This window comes from Nelumbo lutea, chromosome 7 (genome assembly GCF_056320005.1).
Source record: "Nelumbo lutea isolate HS-2025 chromosome 7, American lotus-T2T, whole genome shotgun sequence".
In the NCBI taxonomy this organism is placed as follows: Eukaryota; Viridiplantae; Streptophyta; class Magnoliopsida; order Proteales; family Nelumbonaceae; genus Nelumbo; species Nelumbo lutea.
The window spans coordinates 10,621,771-10,644,390 of record NC_142690.1 but is presented as its reverse complement, the minus strand read 5'-3'; the positions used below and the strand labels follow the sequence as shown (position 1 = coordinate 10,644,390).

At 44.2% G+C, this 22,620-nt stretch overlaps 1 non-coding gene across 1 annotated transcript; it reads right to left on the bottom strand.

Annotated features, from left to right (window-relative positions):
* Nucleotides 1-21,642: 21,642 nt before the first annotated feature.
* On the bottom strand, nucleotides 21,643-21,749 carry LOC148845047 (small nucleolar RNA R71). The gene has a single exon (XR_016102767.1). It is a non-coding gene; the product is annotated as a small nucleolar RNA R71 (small nucleolar RNA).
* Between the last annotated feature and the right edge of the window lie 871 nt (nucleotides 21,750-22,620).

Sequence of the window (22,620 nt, the reverse complement as noted above, 5' to 3'; positions counted from 1 at the left end):
TAAAAAGCTCTAGAAATCTGAAAATTGTTCAAAATCCAAAAGCTTCATTTGAGGCTTCTGGTCTTTTTGAGCTTATGAGATCTTTCTTCATTCGAAAAAAACCCCTTGTTTCACTCTCACATTCCACCACCAAGGAATCTGAATACATAGGCCTCCTAAACGAATGAACCTCTGCACATTTGCATGAGCCAATGTATAGGTGGGCCCATAAGTGCTAAATACACATTTGAATGCATTAGTGGGTCCCACACATGACATTTCCAAGGTGTATTTCCATTTAAATGCTTAGCACTTATTTGTTGTGCTTTATGTGTTTCCAAACGGTCTTTGGGTCCTTCTGATTTTAAGAATATCTATGAAAAAAAATTGCAATCAAACAGTCTTTGATTTTTGAAGATCTACCCATAAAAGTTCATCGGTCTTTTAAGGTCTTAAACTTTTGAAAGATTTTCTTAAAAAGACTTGCCAAACACCCCCTTAGTCACCTAAACACAAAAGAAATAATGGTTCAGGCTCCAAATCTGATTTTAAAACATTGCTCAAAATTATTTTACTACTTTGTAAAATTTTCATATTTTGGAATTTAAAAATTCCATTTAATTACCACATTGTAGAAAGGGACACATTTATGCAAGTATGCACATATGCTTGCATTACAGTATAGCAAGTCTGTATACTTTGTTATTCATATATACTTCTATAAAGTGTGTACTGTATGCGTAAATTCCAACTTAAAAAAACTTAAGACAACTATTTTCCAATGTGGAACAAGGTATAAAAGAGATGAACAATTAAATTCATGTCTTTTTATAGAGATCAACAATTAAAAGAGATGAACAATTAAAACCACCCCACTTTAGAGTTTGACGAACAATTAAATTCATCAAACTTCATTTTTATAGAGTTTGACCAGTAAAAACCACCCCGAGATGAATTTCTCAATGGTTAGTATTACTATTACCAAAAAAGAAAGATTAGTATACAACTTTTGGTACAAATCATAAAGTCCAGGAGATCCAGATTGGATTGATCTTAGATAGGTTGTAGGAATGCTCTGATGCTCTGATGGGAATGCTCTTACCAAAAGGTTACCAAAAAAGAAAGGTCACCAAAGATAGGAATGCTCTGATGCTAAAAACAAAGAATATATTAGATGGGTTGTAGGCTTAGATTTGGTCAAGCTACCAAACGGCCTAAATTTAATTAATATTACATGGTTGTAATCAGATGGTAAGCTTCCAAGAACGATCTAACGAATAACAATAATAATAAGGCTACTTTGTAGAAATAATTTCATTTAAACGCAAGCCATGATGTTTAAATGGGTTGAATACATTGATGGATCCATGGGCTTGCATACAAGGTCAACGGGGATACGTTCACCTAACAAGCTTAGCCAACTGTCACCTTATTTTTAATTAATAAATTAATTAATTTTTATGAGCAATCATCTACTTCACACCGAATTCGGATTGCCTGCCAAACATACGCTCACAATCATCTACTTAAACATACGCTCCCAACAATCATCTACTTCAGCCATGAGATCGGCTTCAGTCAGTCGAATGTCTCTTCAGCCATATATCGGAACATCTCACAGATATTTCAAATACATAGTTGCATTGGCCTGTTGGGTATGCAGAATACAGTCACAAAAAGTATGGACATCATTTTTCTTTTTTTTTTTTTTGGCAAAAAAAAAAAAAGAAGCAGCTTCATATATTATTTGATAGGTAATAACTGTGAAGTAGCAAATTGTCTAGGATCATAGTTGATGATCATTTGACCTTTACAAGTAAAGGTTGCAAGTGTGTGAGCAGCTTTGTTGAAACTTCTATTTACATGAACAAAAGATGTGCTTGCAAAAAAAGATGCAAGTGTCATGAGTTTTGTCCAGTGAAGCTGCTCAATGTGATGAAGCGGAATTTGGTTTTACTTCGTGATAAATTAATATGATCAGATCAAGACGTGGACATGACTCAACACAGGTGACAGTTCAGCATAAATCAACTTGTTATAAAACGAGCTGGGGTACCCTAGTACTTCGAGTTAAAGTTACTATAGGCTAAGGTCGTCCCAACACCAGTTTGCGACCAGGACAGCGGTACCAAGTCCAATATATATCGAGCTCAGACAGTAGGGTCCACCTCGTTAAGAGTCCACCTTGAGAACGGCCCACCTCAGTGCAAGATCACCTTGGTACTAAGGCACTTCGACATTCAGAGCAGGTCGGGTCTGAAGATCACAAGCCCAAACAGCTCGCCACCAAGCAGTCCGACACTTCACAAGCAACCCGCTACCTAGTCTGGTCAACCTCCGCATGGCAACCTCGAGGAACGCACCTCCGTATCCCGCATCCCAGGAGACCGTACTTTGTAATGGCTACATTAGTTCACCCACTCCCCGATTCAGACGAGGATGGCCGACCTCACAACAGGAGACGTTACTCCCAACTAACAGGATAACGGGACCTGACGTAGCGGAAATTCAGGACCTACTCCACCAAACCCATTAGGACTCCAGTATATAAAGATCTCACACCCTAGGGGCGAAGGTAATGCGTAATCTTGCTCTCTAGCTCTCTAATTCTTTAATATCATCTTCAAGCTCTCTATGACTAAAGTGCTAACTTAGCCATCAGAGTGTCACCGCCGAGTAAAACACCTCGGGATCTCTGACTCCTTTCTTGCAAGAACCTCACTTCTCGTCGTTGTTGGCAGCCAAATCGTATCCAGCAGGTAGCAGCCAGATTACGCCACATCATTTGGCGCCGTCTGTCAGAATTCGTTACTAAAAGCCTCCATTTCAAAAACCTCAAGCTCATCCATGGCTGTCTCCAGCAATGCCAGACAGCACAATGAAGTGAACATCTCTGGGGGGCAACCCTAGTTCTCATTTGTCTGCATAGGTCAGTTTCCATACCGCACTCCGCGGGTCGGATCCCAGCATTGACAGTGCCCCAACCAACTATGCCCATGAACGCCCCACTTCTTCCTGTCATGGGTGCCACTTCTGTTGAACCCTCCGTGGTTCCCCCCGGAGTCGGGCAGAACCAACTAAGCGACCTGGTACACTGTGTGCAAGTTATTCAAGCCCAAATGCAGTAAGTCCAGCAGTTCCAACATTACCAGCAGCAAGTTCTGCATCACTTCTACCAGCAACAGTTCCCATCACTGCAACAGAACCAGTAGATAGCTCCACCCCGATCTCCGGTGACACCAGCAACCCCGATCTCCGCTTGAGTAGATAGCAACTCAAGCGCCGTCAAAGCAACCGCCCTCCTCTCTGAGGAGAGACTTCCCAAGTCTCATCCCGTAGAAAAAGGGGAAAACAAGTAGCCCTTCCCATCTCGCAGCAACAGAACAGGTCGGGAGATACTCGACCCACCAAAGCCAATCCGCCCTAGCACGCACAACCGGAATCTTCACTTATAGGAAACCGGTTTAAAGCCTTGGCCACAGACTCTACGCGAGACCCTTCTGCTTAAGAAAGCCAATATCAATAGTCTGATTCTCTTCAAGCCAAGACATGGCTTGATAGCACCGAAGCAAGCAGCACCAATGTGGACCCGGTCAAGAAGCAATGAAGATGGCGTCCTAAGGTGTGCTAGGCATTAGTTCCAGATCAGCTCACGGAACCCAGCCAACCTGAGTAGCCCAAAGGTAAAGCAGGGGTGAGCTCAGAAATCGCAAAAGCTGCCCCTCTCCTCTTTGTCCCGTCTCCTCTATCCTCCGAGCTCTTAGCCACTCCAATATCAAAGGACTTCAAAATGCCCCCGTTCGACAAATATGATGGGTCTTTTGATCCGAATGATCATGCAGACTCTTTCCAGTCCCATATGCACCTTCAGGGGGGTAGCACGCACATGGTACAGAAACCTCCCACCCGGACCAATTAAGAGTTGGGCGCAGTTCGCGCAAATGTTCACCTCGCACTTCATCACCAGTAAGAAGTGCCCGAGGTCATAAGAGAGCCTCCTTAGCATAGCCCAAAGGGAGGGGGAGTCCATTCGGAGCTATATCAAGCGCTTTAATGACACCTGTTTGCTGATCCCAGACTTAGACCTTGTTGTAAGTGTCGCGGTAGCAAAGAAGGGAATCACTCACAAAGAGTTCAAGTGGCATGTGGTGGTGAACAAGCCCAAAGACATCACCGCATTCCTCAAGCTCGCTGATCAATTCATCGAGACTAAAGAAGAAATGAACCAAAAAACCGAAGCTCCAACGGAGAATAGGATGAGTGAAGACGACAAGTCAAACAATGGTGGTGGCAAAAGAAAGAAAAGATTTGCAGGGCGCATTCAAGGAGTTCGGCCGACATCCTGTCCAAAGGCAGCTTCGACAAGTTACAACTCTGAGAAAGCGACATCCAGCCTGCAAGTACTCCTCTAGTGGGCTTCAGCAGATAAGAAGTCAGGCCCCTCGGGTGAATTTCATTGCCTGTAGAGGTCGGGACATGGCCCAACATCGCAAGGTTTGAGCATGCCTTCCTAGTAGTCGCAACGCCTTCCTTGTACAATGCCATTATAGGATGGCCCATCACTCATGCACTTAGTGCAGTGGTATCTACCTACTACCTGGCCATGAAGTTCCCCATGGACTTTGGGGTAGGGGTAGCTTGGGGCGACCAGCTCGAGTCCTGGAAGTGTTACGTGGCGGCCCTCAAGGGGAAAGCCAAGTTGGCAGAAGGCGTCCAGCTCGAAAGGCCCATAGAATATCCTAGGGAGTGAGCTACACCAACCGAAGGAATAGTCCTCATCCCGACCTTGGAAGAAGATCTGGCCAGGACTCTCCATATCGGGACAGCAATCGGATAACCTCTTCAAGCTCAATTGGTAAGTTTTTTGCTAAAAAATTTAGATGTATTTGCATGGTCCGTGGAAGAAATGTCTGACATAGACTCAAAGAAAATAACTTACAAATTAAAAACTGATCCCATAGTCAAGCCCGTTGGACAGAAGAACGCAACCTCGCCCTAGAACGCTGGAGGATAGTCGACGAGGAGGTCGGGAAACTTCTCGCAGCTAATTTCATTAGGGAGGTCCATTACCCGAGCTGGGTAGCTAACCCCATTCTGGTAAAGAAGGCCAATGGTGAATGGCGCATGTGCGTCAACTATATCGACCAGAATTGAGCCTGCCCGAAGGATTGTTTCCTGCTCCCCAAGATCGACCGTCTAGTGGGCGCGACCTCAGGGCACGAGTTGCTGAGTTTTCTGGATGTGTACTTTGGCTACAATCAAATCAAGATAGACCCTGATGATGAAGAAAAAATGACTTTTATTACTGAACTGGGCTTGTATTGTTACAAGGTCATGCCCTTTGGGCTGAAAAATGCTAGGCAACCTACCAAAGACTTGTGATCCAAATTTTTGAGCTATTCATCGGCGATAAGGTTGAATGCTATGTAGACGACATGGTCGTCAAAACCAAATTTTCAAATTGCTTAACAAATGATTTGCAAAGTGCTTTTGAAATTTTGCACAAGTATAGTATGAAGTTGAACCCTAACAAATGTGTCTTTGGTGTCATGTCGGGTAAATTCTTGGGTTATATAGTTAGCCGACGTGGCATCGAAGCAAACCTCGAAAAGATAAAGGCTATCTTGGATACAAAGCCACCTCGCAAGTTGAAAGAGGTTCAGAGGTTGAATGGCCATATGGCTGCTCTAAGCTGCTTCATGTCCAAATCAGTAGATCGCTGCCTGCCTTTTTTCAAGACAATTAAGAAAAGTAATGAGTTTGAATAGACTGAAGAATGCCAACTCGCCTTCGACGAGCTGAAGGAATATCTAATTAGTATCCCGGTTTTGACCCAACCCGAGGAGGGTGATGTTTTAAAGTTGTACCTCTCCACGAGTGATGAGGTGGTCAGCTCGGTACTAATAAAAGTAGTAGATCGGGTCCAAAGACATATCTACTATGTGAGTAAATTTTTGCAGGGCGCCAAAACCAGGTACCAAGAGATCGAGAAGTTGGCATATGCGCCGGTTACAGCAGCTCAGAAGCTTCGACCATACTATCAAGCCCACACAGTCATCGTTCTAACCAACCATCCTCTGAGGCAAATCTTACTCAAGCCCAAGGTATTTGAAAGACTGGCATAGTGGGCTATAGAGCTCCGCGAATACGACATCCAGTACGAGCCCCGAACAGCAATTAAGGCCTAAGCCTTGGCCGATTTCGTAGTAGAATGCATTTTCAGCACTTCAGCCCCTGAATTGCCAAAGACTGAGCACGGGGAGAAAGCTTCAACCAGTGTGGAACTAGTCCCAGTTAGGACGAAGTCAACCTAGGATGAGGAGCCCTGGATCCTTCATGTAGACAGTTCATCAAATTAGCAAGGAAGCAGAGCTGGGGTCATCCTGTACGGATGGGGCGAAGCTAGAATATGCACTTCGGTTCGAGTTCGCGGCATCCAACAATGAAGAAGAATACGAAGCACTGATAGCCAACCTCGTAATCAAGAGGCATGTGGATGTGACTCAACATAAGTGACAACTCAACATGATCAGATCAACACGTGGACATGACTCAACACAGGTGATAGCTCAGCATAAATTAGCTCGCTATAAAGAGAGCTGGGGTACCCTGGTACCCCGAGCTAAAGTTACTTCAGGCTAAGATCGTCACAGCACCAGTTCGCGACCAGGACAGCAGTACCAAGTCCGGTATAGATCAAACTCGAATAGATGGGCCCACTTCATCAAGAGTCCACCTCTAGAATGACCCACCTCAGTGCAATATCACCTTGGTACTAAGGCACTTCGACATTCAGAGCAGGTCGGGTCTGAAGAGCACGAGCCCAGACAACTCACCACTAGGCAGCTTGCCACCAAGCAGTCCGACACTTCACAAGTAGCCCGCTACCTAGTCCAGTCGACCTTCGCATGGCAACCTCAAGGAATGCACCTCCGTATCCTGCATCCCACAGGACCGTACTTTGTAACATATACATTAGTTCACCAACTCCCCGATTCAGACGGGGATGGCCGACCTCATAACAGGAGACGTTACTCCCAACTAACACAATTACGAGACCTAACGCAGTGGAAATTCAGGACCTACTCCACCAAACCCATCAGGACTCCAATATATAAAGATCTCACCCCCTAAGGGCGAAGGTAATGCATAATCTTGCTCTATAGCTCTCTAATTCTCTGATATCATCTTGAATCTCTCTACGACTAAAGTGCTAACTTAGCCATTGGAGTGTCCCCTTCGGGTAAGCCACCCTAGGAACTCTGGCTCCTTTCTTGCAGGAACCTCACTTCTCATCATTACTGGCAGCTAGATCGTATCCAACAGGAAGCAGACAGATTACGCCACATCACAATCCATTCTGATGGTGAACCTTTACTTCCTAGAAGATGTGCTACCTTTTCAGAGTCACTGTATACATAGAGATCTTGATCAGTTAAGGTAGAAGCTGCTTCAAGACCTACTATTAACACCTTTATTTTTGCTTAATAGCTTGAGACTACCCAACAAGGTCTTCCTTTAGCAATGGTTTCAACTGTAATTCGTTGGAAGATGAAACCTCTTCCTACAGTTCCTGTTAAAGGATCAAAGGAGCCATCCAAGGATGGTTTCAAGTATAATGTTATGCTACCCTTTTGCAGAAAAGAGAAGATTTCATGGAAGAACTTGGCAGCTTGTTCACCGAGTTTAGCCATCCAAGGATGATTTCATGGGGGGGGGGACCCATGTAATTGTGATACCATATTGTTCTCGCAATAGGGACACTTAAAGAAGAGATGGTGCAGTGTTTCTATATTTTGTTTACAGAATGAGCAAATCAGGTCTTCTGGTTGTAGCCATGCAGTGCACTTATCCTTGGTTGTAATCCCCTCGCATAAGAATTTTCACATGAAAATTTTTTAACCATTGAAGGAGATTTTGCTTCCATAAGAACTTCCAGTCAAAAAAAAAATGATCAACTCGATGCCATAGGCTTAGTCAAATATCTGTACATTGAGTGAAATCTCCTTTTGGAGTTTTCCTCCATATGATGAGATCTGAGTCCATGGAATATGACTAGCATCAATGTTGTCATTGAGGAATTGCAGGTTCCATGTACCATCTGCGTTTAATAGATCTACAAATTTAAGATTTGTTTGCTGTTGAAGCCCATTTCTGTTTGGTTTTGGAATTCCTCGTATCAAAGTTGGAACAAGATGATGCGCGATCTGGATGCTCCTAACTGTAAGGCAGTTCGAACATCGGTTGCCAAGTGGATCGCCCAGACTGCAAGAAAGAAGGATCAAATAACCTAGGGTGGCTAACCCTGTGAGGTCGCTCCGATGCTAAGTCAGTTCTCAGTAGGTATTTGCTAGCTGGAAGTCAATAAAGTAGAGAGCTAGAATGCACTTAATCACACGTACCTTGTGTTAGGGGATTCAAAGACCTTATATAGTTCAGCTATCATGAGTCCAAAGGGGTCTCCCCAGGATCTTCGGAGCGAGAGGTAGGAGTCCATTCCGTTTTAGATGGTGGACATTGTGCTAACTGATAAGCCTTATTGCTTCCATTTGATTTGGGCAGGATGAGGATAAGTCCTACAATTGTGCGGAATAATCCCGAAAAGTTCAGGGATCATAGACGAGGTTCTATAATCCACCGTGTCCCACTTCATCATATGTAGTTACTGAGGTCCCCTAGCTCTGGTTCTGCCCGAGGTGATTGAGGTGCCTGAAGTGGCCTGGTCTACCGAGGTGGTGAGAGGTGTCAAGTCATAGCCTGGCTGGAAGGTCACATCCACATGTCTTTTATTCATTAGGTCAGGCCAAATCACCCCTTATCAATTGCCCCCCACTCCCCATGCCAGGGGTCCCAACCCGGTGCGGGGAGTTCACGACAAGGCTAGGTGGAATTGGTCAAAATTTTGTCGGTTGGAAGAGCAGTTCTTTGGTCAGACTAGACTAACTCGCTTGGCTCGACAGGCTAACCAGATCACGTACCAGGGACACACAGACATCACACGGTTTATGAACTCTGCGGACGCCAAAGCATGTGTTCAACCGGTTTCAATCTCAATAGGTGTGTAGCCAGTTTCCACATGAGCCGTTGGATCACCTAAGAACTCAACCATTGAACTCTGGGCATTGCAGATATAAATAGGGGCATGGAGGGGCCCGTTTCTTCACCACATATCGCATATCCAAGTTATGAGGTCGCACATCTATCTCCATGTCAGTGTCTCCTACTCCTATATTGTCGAGGTTGCTTCCAGTCTCCACTTCGGTTCTTAGGTGAGTTTGCTTTGTTTTCATTCTCCATTTCCTGTTTACCTTTGAGTAGCTTGGTATGTCAAGTATTAGCACATGTAGCCTTTTTTACTCTAGCGAAGAGTCTGCCAGAGCTGAGGTGGGGACCTCAGTGCAGGCTAAGGAGTCTCAACCCGTCGAGGTGAATGCCTCAGTGCAGGGTTCGGACTGTTAGACAGTTTTGTATGCCCTTAGCTTCAATCAAAATTGATGTACTTTATGAGTTTATTGTAAATGAATAAAAGTACATATTTGATTCATGTTCCCTTGGTATGTTTCTGTGTAATACCCTTAAACTGGACACTTATTGAGACTCGTGTTAGTTTAGAATGTTCACAGCCAGTGGGTCGGTCTGGGGAGACCTATCCTGACAAGGCTGACACTGTGGTGCCACCAAGTCGGTTGGGGTGGCTTGTCTCAGCTACCAGGGTGAGACCCTAGGCACATACAGTGTGGGATTAATTGAATCTTTGAACTGGACCAGATTTCCAGTATTGCCCTGGACCTTGGAGATTGATGGGTAAAACTGGAAAGTTACACCAGACCCCTAGACTCGATTATGATACTGCACTAGGTGTCGGATCAGACTGTCTTTGATGTACCAATCAGTGAGTGGGTGATCATAGTGACAGGATCAGCCCCTTTGTCGGACAAAGGTAATGATCGGGGATGCGCTCTCACTGCTGGAAACCAAGACTGCCGGCAGCCGATTTCAACCGTTGAAATTTGTCTTTTACAAAGTGTATTTTATATGAGATATAAAAGTATATACATTATGGTTTCTAAAATGTTTGCAAAAAGGTTTTAATTCCCGGGATCCATATAAGTGGAGAGTGCAACACTGTTCCTTGCAGCCGAGGGAGATGTCCTCTCTTGTCGGGCAGTGTATGATCATTATGGGCTGAGAGGTTAAGTGTAAGACCATTGAGGATAATACCTGATGGGATAATCTTGCATCTGCCCACAGTCCCTGGGTGTTACAAGGTGGCTTGGCCCAGGGACCACTTAGGGTAAGTGTTGGGCCCATAGAGCCCATTTGATGGGTTTCAGGGGGTGCATTGTCTTAATAGTGTATTCGACCAGGCCTTGTAACAAAGGCTGGGCCGAACCCATGTGGCTGATGTGTAGATCAATGCTTGGGTCCCACGCCATACAAGGAAGCCCAACTGGGCAGCAGTTAGGAAGGTTAAGTGAGCACATAAGCTTAATGGGCCTAAAGCCCATTTCGAATTGGGCTATTAATTTAGTTAATTAAAGGGGCGAATTCTGAGATGGATTAGCAGTTAGGATAGGGTCTTAATCCTATCCACTCAGAGAGTCCAGATCTGAATGTGATTCAGATCTAGAAACCTCCTAATAAGATTAGGATAAAGCTAATCTAATCTGCAGATATGATAAGGGTTTATCCTTATCACTAGAAGAGAAGGCTGACCCAAATATGATTTGGATAAGCACCTCCTAATGGGATTATGAGCTGATCTTTTCAAGTTAACAAAAAAGAAGGAGGGGGCGGCAGCCTTGAGAGAGACCAAGAAACACATCAGATCCTCTTTAGTGCTGAAATCAAGAAGAGAGAATTTTGCACCCTGCGAATACTCTCTTGCCGCCTCCCTGTTCTTGCCGCCATGTTTGCCAGTTCGATCTCCAGTTGTGGGAGAAGTCAAGATTGGATCTTGACATCAGTTCTTTGAGAAATGATTGAAAAGGAAGCTGTTCTCACGTACCATTCTACTGATTCTTGTGAAGGACAGAGTTCTTGCAGAAGAACACTGCTGATTCTGCTCCATCCTGCACTGCGCCATCTTCAGTGGGTGCAGTCTTTGGATCCTTCCTTGGGCGTGAACACCTTCATTGGGAGATATTACTTCTCCGTATCAGGTATCATTCTCTCCCATTCCTTTTGGTTCAGATCTGGTTCAATTTAAGGTTCAAGATTTATCCTTGAAAATATGATTTTCTAAATAGGGAATGTGATTCCCAGTTGAAGGGAGAGAAAAATTTTTGAAATTCGCCCCTTATTCTGCAATCTTTGGGCGTCCATGTGATGGATCTCTTAACCCTTCACAGACTCCAACCCCCGTCCGAGGTGGATGTACTCCAACAAGAACACGAGGCTTCCGGTAAGGTGGTCTCCACTTCACGTTGGACTCGGGGTCCAGAGAGCTTCGGTCCTTCCACGATGATAGCTGATAGACTTTTGTCCTTAGTAGCTCGCTACAAGCTCCCCGACAACCTTGTCTATATCATCCCCTTAGGAAGGTTTCCCTGGGACCATGGCCATGACGAGATCGTGGTGCTCGATGAGCAGTTCGCGGCTGGGCTGCATTTTCCACTCCACCTCTTTATCATTGAGGTCATCAAATTCTTTGACATCACCATAGATCTGCTCCACCCCAACTCGATCTGCAACATCGTAGGTGCCATCTCCCTTTTCATGACTACAACCGTCCCTTGACCCTTGACATTTTTTCTTCAATCTATTCTATTAAAAATAACTCCGCTTGTGTCTTCCCGGGGCATAAGCAAAGTTACTATATGTCTCCCCGATCTAGTTACAAAATCCTGCACGAATTTCCCAACAAAGTCTTGGCCTAGAAGAAGCGCTACTTCGTCATTTGTAACACTATGGGGTGGCCATTTCCAACTCAATAGAGGCCCGACATTCAAGACTCTGGCATCAAGCTGGACAAGGCAAATCAGGAGGAAGTCCGTTCTTGGGAGAAGCTCGGGTTGAAGCTCAAAGACTTCGTGTCTGAAGCAAAGCTCATACAAGTTGAGCTAAGTCCTCCTAGTAGGTTGCCATCTCAGTGCACACACTTTTCACTTACGTTTACCTTTAATTTTTTTTTGGCTAACTCTAATTTTTATTTTCCATAGGTACTATGGAGGAAACTCCTGCTAGCGAGCTCTTTGGGAACATGAAGAGGGGAAAGAAAAGGAGGGCATCCGAGAAGGCCCACCCCCAAGAGACCATTGCCTAGCCCTCCGAGGATGCTATTATGGCCGAGGATCCTCCGGTGATCGACCTGGTCAAAGAAGACAAGGGAAAGGACTCCCCACCCCGCCAATCTAAAAGAGACCACGAGGATGAGCTCTAAGCAGCTCGCGGAGCCAGCTCGTCAGGTGAGGGCTCCGAAACACCGCCAAGCATTCTGGACCCGAGATGCAGCTTCCGGAAGAGCAGGGAGGTGACATATGCAGCGGAGATCGCTAAGCTCTTTGAGCTCTCCATCAATGAGCTTGGGCAAAAGGCTAATGGTTACTGCATGGCGGTACGTGTCTGCACCTCGAATAAGGTTCTTCGTTTCCCTTTAATGTTTGGGACTTATTTTCTCTATTTCTGGCAGGCGAACTCCATGGTCCATGCTTTGGTTTGGAAGTCTGAGGCGCATCTAAGGAGAGATCTACAAGCTGAGGATTCTTCTAAGAGTATTCAACGCGAGCTAAACAAGGCCCCGAGTCAGATCCACAAGCTGGAACATGATGCACGAGCTCAGAAGGATCTAATCGAGCTATTGATGGGAGAGAAGAAGGATCTTGAAAGGGAGAAGGAAGATCTCTAGGCTCTTATGCATGAGCGCGATACATTCTTCAGTGATGCAATCAAGGAGGCCGCGAAGAAAGCCGTCGACCACTACAAGTCATCATGGGAATTTTGCAAGTAGTCGATAAAGGCCACCACGATGGCTTACCGGAAGGGCATCAAACTTAGATGGCTGATGCGATGTAACTTCCCCGACCTTGACCTCAAGTCTATCACCACCTTTGGGGTCACTAAGGAGATTTTTGATAGGAAGCAAAGGATCCAAACTCCGAAGTGGGGAGCAACGATGACGACCTTGATGACCTCAGTGAAGATATGGCAGATAAGACAATTGAAGATGCTGGTGATGCCATAGAAACCAACCAACCCACTGATGTTACAGATGGGGAAGAGGAGCCCCAAATTGACTGAACTTACTTGCCTCTTTTCTTGGACCTCCCGTATATGTATGACTTCCTGAGCCTCCGAGCTCAAATAGCTGTAGCCTACTCTTTTTTTTTTTGTTGAATGTAATGAACTCCCTTTTTAAATGAATGAAAACTTTGCCTCCTCATCTTACTTGCACAAATTCCATTTGCTCCAAAATTTTCTAATTGTGGGTTACTCCGAAGTGCCGAAGTGCCGAGATGACGAACTAGGCTCAAGTAAGAGTAATCTGGTGTTAATGTACGCCGAAGTGAGCAAATATTGTAGGGTACATGCTTGATCTATCTGCACGCAAGCTACTTGTCTCATACCCATGCCAAAGATGCAATCTAGGTCTTAGGTTGCCTATGCCGAAGCGATAGGGTCTTAAACTACCCATGCCGAAGTGAATAGGTCTTAGGTTGCCCATGCCGAAGCGATTGGATCTTAGGTTGCCCATGCTGAAGCAACTGGGTCTTAACGTGGTGCCGAGATCTTCTGTTAGCCCGACACTTTAGCCCTTAGAACTCGGGAATGACTCACAGTCCACTGCACTTATCCTTTAATATGCCCATGCCAAAGAGATGACTGAGTCTATACAAAGCCAAATTTGTGAATTTCTGAGGTGCTCACAAATAGTATCTCTTAAGGTTGCTGATGTTTCAAGCTTGGGATATTTGTTTCCCTTCCATGGTCTCAGCTCATACGTGCCTTCTCCAAACACTCGTCTTACCATGTATGGGCTTTCCTAGTTCGATCTAAGGTTACCTACACCAGGTTCAAGCACTATTACCTTCCGAAGTATTAGGTCGCCAACTCGGAACTGGTGTCTCTTGATCAGGGCATTGTAGTACCGAGCTACCTGGTGTTGGTAGGCCACAGTCTGGATGTAGGCTAGGTCGCATACCCCTTTGATCATATCTAAATTAGTTCGAAGCTCATTGTCATTGGCATCCTCATCGTACGCATCAAGTTGCAAGGTCGGTACCTCGATCTCGGAAGGGATCACAACCTCTATTTTATATGTCAGGTTAAAGGGTGTTTAACCTATCGCAGTCTTGACAGTTGTCCTATATGCCTAGAGGACACTGGGCAGCTTGTCCACCCACAAACTCTTAGCTCGTGACAAACGGGTCTTTAATACTCGGAGAATGGCCCTGTTCGTCACTTCAGCTTGTCCATTCGCTTGGGGGTGTGCCACCGAAGTGAAATTTTGTTGGATCCTCATTTCGGCACACCTGTTCTGAAACTCAATATCTTCAAACTGCTTTCGATTATCCAATATCGGTTCTTTAAGTAGTCCAAAGTGGCATACTATATTCTTCTAGAAGAAGTTCAGCATGTTCTAGGCTGTAATTATTACCAAGGGCTCGACTTCCATCCACATCTGCCTAGTTGTAGGTGAGAATGGTCCAAGGATATCTATTCCCCATTGTGCAAAGGGCCATGGGCTGGTCAAGTACTTCAAATTGGTAGTAGGTTGATGGAGGATGTTGGCGTGCCACTGACAGTTATCACACTTTTTGACGATATCGACTGCGTCTACCTTCATAGTAGGCTAGTAATATCCTTGTCTCAGCACCTTTTGGGCTAGCGCCCAGCCCCCCAAGTGTCCTCCGCAAAGTCCTTTATGGATATTGTGGAGTACTCGGTCTACTTCTGAAGGCTGCAAGCAATGTAGGTAGGGGAGCGTGAAAGTCCTCCTATACAGCCACCCATCTATAAGAACGTACCAGGCTGACTGACGCTCTACCCTTTGAGTTGCATTGCATTCAGATGGTAGGGTAAATCGTTCGCATTGTATTGCTGCTAGTGCTTGCCAACCATGATATGGCGTCGGCCTCAGCGTTCTCGAATCTCGGTACCTGTCAGATGAATAAAGAGAAGAAGGTCGACAACAACTCCCTTACTTTAGCTAGATAGTCTACCATGGTCAGATCTTGAGCCTCGTAGTCATCGTAGACCTAGTTTACCACCAACTGAGAGTTGTTGCATACCACGAGGTGCTTCGAGCCAACCTCCCTCGCCAAATTCAGCACGGCTATTAGCGCCTTGTAATCTGTCTCGTTGTTCAACGTTTTGAATCCGAACCACATAGCAAACTCCAGCTTTACCTCGCTTGGCCTGTACAGTATTAGCCCAACACCACTTCCTCATTGGTTAGACGAGTCGTCGACGTGGAGGATCAAGGGCTCTTCGTCCCAATTTGGTCTCACCCTGACCAGGACCAGTGCCGTGCTGGTTCACTCCTCTAATGTGTTACGGGCTCAATCAGTTCAGTGGCTGGGGTGTTGAACGTACATTCTGCTACAAAGTCTGCCAAGACTTGGGCTTTGATTGCTAGCCTTGGCTCGAACTGGATGTACTCGCTTAACTCGATGGTCCACTTCGTTAACCTACCAGACACCTCGGGCTTGAGCAAGACATGCTTCAGAGGCTTGTTGGTAAGGACGACGATAGTGTGGGATTGGAAGTACGGGCATAGTTTCTAAGCTGCTATTACTAGTGCGTACGCTAACTTTTTTATGTCAAGGTACCTAGTTTCCGCTGCCTGCAAAACTTTGCTCACGTAATAGACAGGTCGTTGGACCAAGTCCACTTCTCATATCAGTACCGAGCTAACTACCTCATCATTTGTCGAGAGGTACAAGTTCAACTTAACACCTTCCCCGGGTTGGGTTAAAATCGCTGGGGTACTTAAGTACTTTTTTAGTTCGTCAAACACTAGCTGGCATTCTTCGGTCCACATAGTTTTTGTTCTTTTTAATCACCTTGAAAAAGGGTAGGCACTGATCCGCCGATTTAGACAAAAACCGGTTTAGGGCAACCACCCAGCTAGTTAACCTTTTAATTTATTTTATCTTTTGGGGCTGTCTCATGTCTAAAATGGCCTTAATTTTGTATGGATTGGCCTCGATGCCATGTTGGTTCACTATGTAGCTGAGGAACTTACCCAACGTGACCCCGAAGACAAACTTGTTCGGGTTGAGCTTCATGTTATATTTTCTTAGAATTTGAAAAACGTAATTTAAATCATCATTTAAGGAGTTCAAAAACTGGCTCTTCACGACCATATCATAAACATAACATTCTACTTTATTTTCAATAAGAGGTTTGAAGACCTTATTTACAAGTCGTTGGAAAGTTGCTCCGGTGTTTTTTAACCCAAAGGGCATCACTTTATAACTGTATAGCTCCTGTTTAGTTACAAATGCTATTTTTTCTTGATCAGCTACATCCATCCTAATCTGGTTGTATCCGGAGTAGGCATTCATGAAGCTCAGCAGTTTGTGCCCCGAGGTCGCGTCTACTAGGCGGTCAATATTGGGGAATGGAAAGCAGTCATTTGGGCAGGCGTAGTCGATGCACATGTTCCACTTGCTGTTGGCCTTCTTCACTAGCACAGGGTTGGCCCTCAACTCGGGTATTGGACCACCCTAACAAAGTTACTACGAGGAGCTTATCCTCCACCGCTCTAGGGCGAGGTTCTATTTTCTTTGTCTAACTGGACTGACTATTAAGTCTATGAGTAATTATGATAGGGTCTATACCAGGCATTTCTGCAACAGACCAAGCAAATTGAGTAGAAAACTTACTAGCTACGATTTGAGAGGTTCGCTTAGTAGTGCGCCAATCTGGAGGGCAGTTTTCTCCATTGGGGCAGCTCGCTCCTCTGTTTGCTCGAGTGGAGGCTTTAGCTCAACATCGTCAGTCAACTTTGCCTTGCCCTTCAGTGCGGCCACATAACACTTACGCAATTCCAGCTAGTCACCTCATACAAACCCTACTCCACAGTTTATTGGGAATTTCATTGCCAAATACTGCGCAAAGGGCATGTAGAATGGGTCGACCTAGAATTGTGTTATAGGGGGACGGAGTTGTGACCACGAGGAAGGTGTGCTCGAAGCGCACTAAGTTAGGCCATGTTCCTGCTGCAACTGTCACTTTGATGTGTCCAAGGGGCCTGACTACTTCACCATTGAACCCCACTAGAGGCAAGCTTACTGGTTGCATATCACTTCGTTGTAATTGTAGTTTCTCGACAGCCTCCAGAAAAAGTATATCTGCTGAACTACCGAAGTCCACTTTTATCCTCTTTACCTCGAAGTCATTAATGACTAGCTTAACGATGAGAGCATCATCATACGGATATTGTATCCCACGAGCATCATCCTCCGTAAAGTAGATGGGCTATTCGATCCGAGGTCTTTTCGATGGATTTTCTACTTCATGCTCGAGCTCCCAAACTGAGGTCTTTCCTACCTTAATGGTACACCCTGCAACAATAGACACGCCGGAGATCATGTTGATCACCCCACGGATTGGTCTGCCTTAAGGCGGCCATTGTTGCTGCCAGTGTGGCTGGTCATTCCACCTGTTCGACTCCAGAGCTTCTCTTCTTTGGTCAGCTTGGTGCTCTGTTGATTCTCTGCCATCACACAAGATATACTTCTTCAGGAACCCGCAACAAATAAGCTCTTCAATCTCATCGCAAAGGTTTCTGCAATTCTTAGTGTTGTGCCTGGTGTCATGATGGAAATGGCAATAGTAGTTCGGATTCCTGGTCACTGGGTCTCCTCGCAATCTAGGCGGCCACTTGACAAAGGAAGAATCCTTGATCGCCATCAAGATTTCTCCTCACTTCGCATTGAGGGGGGTGTAGGACATTCTTTCGACTAGTGGGGTTCTGGATCGCCGACCTGATCTAGAACATCTAGATGGAGACTTACTTTTCTATATTGGAGACTTACTCCTCCTCGGTGACTTACTCTTTTTTTGCTAGTGCTCACTGTTGTTAGCTTCCTCATCTTCCCTTTTCCTCTTTTCTCCTGGTGGGGCTTCTACCTTGGGGTTAAGCACCTCCTCCATTCTGATAAAATTTTCAGCATCAAAGAGAAACTTCTCGATGGTCTTTGATGAATAAACTCCGAGTTACCATGCGAACTCCTTGTGCCTGACTCCCTTTATCACCGTAGTGAGTCGGACAGTCAGTTTGAGGTCCAGTATCTATAAGCACTCAGTATTGAAGTGCGCAATAAAACTTTGGATGGTCTCATTCTCCCTCTACACCACGTTCAGAATGCTCGCTTAAGACTCCGGTTACTTCTTACAAGTGATGAAGTGGGCAGTGAAGCAAATGATTAACTGGGCCTAGCTAATAATTAAGCCCGGCGCTAAACTCCTATACCACGCTCTGGCTACCCCCCTGAAAGTAGTAGAAAATGCAATGCACATGCTTGCCTCGTCTGCCTCGGCAAGGATCATTTGAGATTGGAATGCGTCAACATGATCATTGGGGTCGTACTTCCCATTGTAGTCCTTTGGTCTTAATTATTGGGGTCTCTAGAGTGAAGACCTTGAAGTCCTTTGGTCTTGGTGCGGCAAGAATCTTCGACGACAGGGGGGAAGGCTAGCTCATCAAAACTGGAGCCAAATGTGCAGCTACAGAGCTCACTTCCTCCTGCACCCTACTCCATTCTAGTGGCTGACTATTCTGAGGGCCGGGGTATTTCTGGTGGGACTTGTGGCATCGTCGCTTCTTTGTTGCTTCCACATTGGAACTATTCACCTCTGTGTTGTCTTGGACTTCAATCTTCGTCCGCTCACATTCTCGGAGACTGTCACGAGGAGGCAGAGGGTTCCGGCTTCCCGCTTCTTCATTGTCCCGAACTTGCTGATGGTTGTTGCGGGGCTCAAAGGGGACTCGATGTGAGCCCGTGCCTCAAGCCCCAATTTGCTATTGGTTACTTACTTGGGGTTCGTGGTTATTACTTTGCGAATGTTGTTGCTGATCAGTTCATGTGCAGTGGCTAATCTCGGGCTAGTTGTTTTGACCTTTACTCCCTTGGGGTGGAGGAGGTGTTCGCCGATCCTTGGTCTTGTCCTGAGGTGGAAGCTAGTTCCGAGGAGGAACTAGAACTTGGGGATTTCTTACACCCCGGGAGGAGACCGATGTACATTATTCTACTTCTGGTTCGGGTCCTGAGGTTGATGCTGGTTCTGTAGGTCTAGGAATTGCTAATGGTACTACTAATAGAAGTAGTATTATTGAAGTTGTTGGAACTGGTGCATCCGATTCATCTACAACTGTATGGTTCAGACATTCTAGACTAACTCGTCGAACTTCTGACACCCGACTCCAGGGGGGACCACAGTGAGCTCCAGTACAGAGAAAGTGGTTCTCACCTAAGGTAGTGAAACATTCAATTATTGCTTACTGTAATAGTTCTACTAAGGAGAAATCCCCAAAGTCGTGAGGGGGATAGTGATGAGAATAAAAATTATCATATTTGTATCCCTAAATATTCAGTTTTTTACATTTAATTAGTACTTAATTGGACTCACTATGCTTGTATTCCGATTCAGGGCATGAAAGAAGGTGTTAGGAGAAAAAACAAGGCTAATCGGGTAATTTTACACAGTTTCAGCACTGCAAGATGATTTGGGCATAACTCTCCCATCCAGACTCCGATTGAGAAGATTCAAGATGAATTAGAAAGATGAGGAAAAACTCTAAAACTTTCATGTTTGGTGTTTTGATATATTCGGACTGAATCGAGGTCAAAGTTGGGCCCAAAATCTAACCAAATTTGTAGAGAAGCCTAGTTCGCAGCTGAAGCCCAATTTGTAGAGAAGCCTTGCAGCGGCCCAATTCGTTAAAGAAGCCCAATACGAATGCAAGAATAAAGAGTCCTATCAGATTCAATTTGTAATTCTAAGATAAAGGATATTGAAATTACTAGATGAGAGATAGGATAGGATTAGATCTAAATTAATCCATAGGAATTAGGACTCTCTATTTTTGAGAAGGAACTCCAAAAAGGAGTTGGAAATAGCCCCTCCTCCTAAAGCTATATAAAGGGGGGGCGGACTAGCACAAAGGCATCAATCAATCTCTGGAGCAATCAAAAAGTCCTCTAAGAGAGCTTCAGCCTTCAAGGAAGCAGTCAGCAACCTAGGAGGAGGAGAAGGCAGTGGCAAGGAGAAGAGGGCGGCGACAAGGAGAAGACAAGCTCATCGATTTCAACTTCAAGGGCAACATCATGAGTTCTTTCTTATACCTTGTTTGTTTAATCTTCTTTATCATGAACTAGTTTATTTATAGCTGGGGCTATGGAAAGCCTAACCACGACCATGGATTGATTTTTATTTAATTTAACCAAGTTGTTTTTATTTTCATATTGTCTATGAGTTATTATGCGTAATGCAATTAGGAGCTTAGCCATCTCTTAATTGATTTGGTTTATGTGAATGAACCGGAAGGGAAATGCATATAATAGACTAAATAATTCATAGTGTGAATTGAATGGTATATAGGAATATATATACATGATTCATCTGATGATACAAGCCTTTCATAGAACTTAATGCACTTTCTATCTCAAGAACTCTAATCGAGGAATCGAAGGGTTACTTGATAGAAGTAGGTTTGATATATCCTGGAAGGGAATATTAAATAAATTAGGAAAAACTTCAGCTTATGAAAATAATAAATTATCTTGGTTAATTTAATAAATTGATATTCATTGGAAAGGTTAGGTGGACCAATAGTCCTGGCCTTTTTATTAATCTTTGCAAGTTCAGTCATTAATTTCCTTTGTTTTTATTTCTTTTCTTTTTTCTAGCTTTAATTTTCAGCAGTAACTATTGTTAGATCCAAAATTCGGCTGTCCAAATAATTGAGGGAAGCTATAGTTCTAATACTTATTTTGTTAAATCCTCGTGGGAATGATATCTTTATACTACTTGATAACTAGTGCGCTTGCTAGGGTTATATAATTATAGCTATCAAATTTTTGGTGCCGTTGTCCGGGATTTTATCCTTAAATAATATTAGAACTTGTTAACCTTGGTTAATTTGGATTTTACTCTTTATTTAATGTGTTTGAATTCTTGCCTTGTTCAGATTAGTTAGTGTATGACACGTACTAGAGGCGAAGAACTAGCAGAATTCAACCTTGAAATAGAGAGAACCCTTCGCATACTGCAAAGAGCCAACAAAAGTAGAGAGAGAGAGAGCTGATCGAAAAAGACATTGAGGAAGAGATGGCAAACGAAGCAAATTGAACTCTTATGGACTATGCTTGTCCAACAATTGATGGGGCTACTTCTAGCATTTGCAAGCCAACGATTTAAGCCAATAATTTCGAGATCAAGCATGTGATTATCCAAATGATCCAAACGTGTATTCAATTTAGTGGGTTACCGAGTGATGATCCTAGTGCAAATATCATTAACTTCCTGGAAATATGCAACACATTCAAGCATAATGGAGTTAGCGATGATGCTATTAGGCTTAGACTCTTTCCATTCTCATTACGTGATAGAGCTAAGGATTGGCTTAACTCACTCCCTGCAGGAAGTATCACTACTTGGAATGACCTAACTCAAAAATTTTTGGCTAAGTATTTTCCTCCCTCTAAAACAATAAAATTGATCAATGATATCACTACTTTTGTTCAACTAGAGAGGGAATCCTTGTATGAGGCATGAGAATGATTTAAAGAGATGCTTAGGAAGTGTCCTCACCATGGAATACTAGTTTGGCGCCAAATTCAAACTTTTTATAATGGTATTATTCCATCTAATCGCTCCATTATTGATCCAGCTGCAGGAGGCACAATCATGAGGAAAACTCCAGAGGAAGCCTATGATCTAGTAGAAGAAATGGTATCAAATAGCTAACAATGGAATAATGACCGAGCTGATCAAAGGGGAGTGCATCATCTAGATTCTTTTTCAACTTTATCTACTCAGCTTGCTAGTTTGAATAAAAAATTAGACAATCTTAGTATTGTAGCAATAAATATGTCATCTTGTAATCCATGTGACCTTTGTGGCCAATTGGGACATATAAATTCTGATTGTCAGGTAGGTAGTCCTTTTGCTTCACATGAAAGTGCTAATTTCGTTTCTCATGGTGGCAGGCCAAATTTCAACCCTTATTCGAATACATACAATCCAGGGTGGAGGAATCATCCAAAATTTTCATGGAATAACAACCAACAGAAAGCACTCATAGGATTTCAACAACAGCCGCCCCCACAAGAAAAGAAGGGAAATTTAGAGGACATGATTTCTAAGTTCATAAATACTGCTGAAGCAAAGTTCTAAGATCACGAAAATATATTATTAAATCAAGAGGAATCTATTAAGAACTTAGAAGTTCAAGTGGGGTAGATTGTGGGCATGCTGTCAAAAAGAAAATAGGGACGATTGCCTAGCAATGCAGAGAAGAACCCAAGGGAGCAAGTAATGCCATTGCCTTGAGAAGTGGAAAGACTATTGGGGAGATTAAAGATGATGATCAAAAAGTTGAGGTAGCCGATTCACAAATGGAGATCAAAGGGAGTACACCTAAATTAAATTTAGATGCTATTAAACTTCCTCTCCCCTAACCTAAAAGAG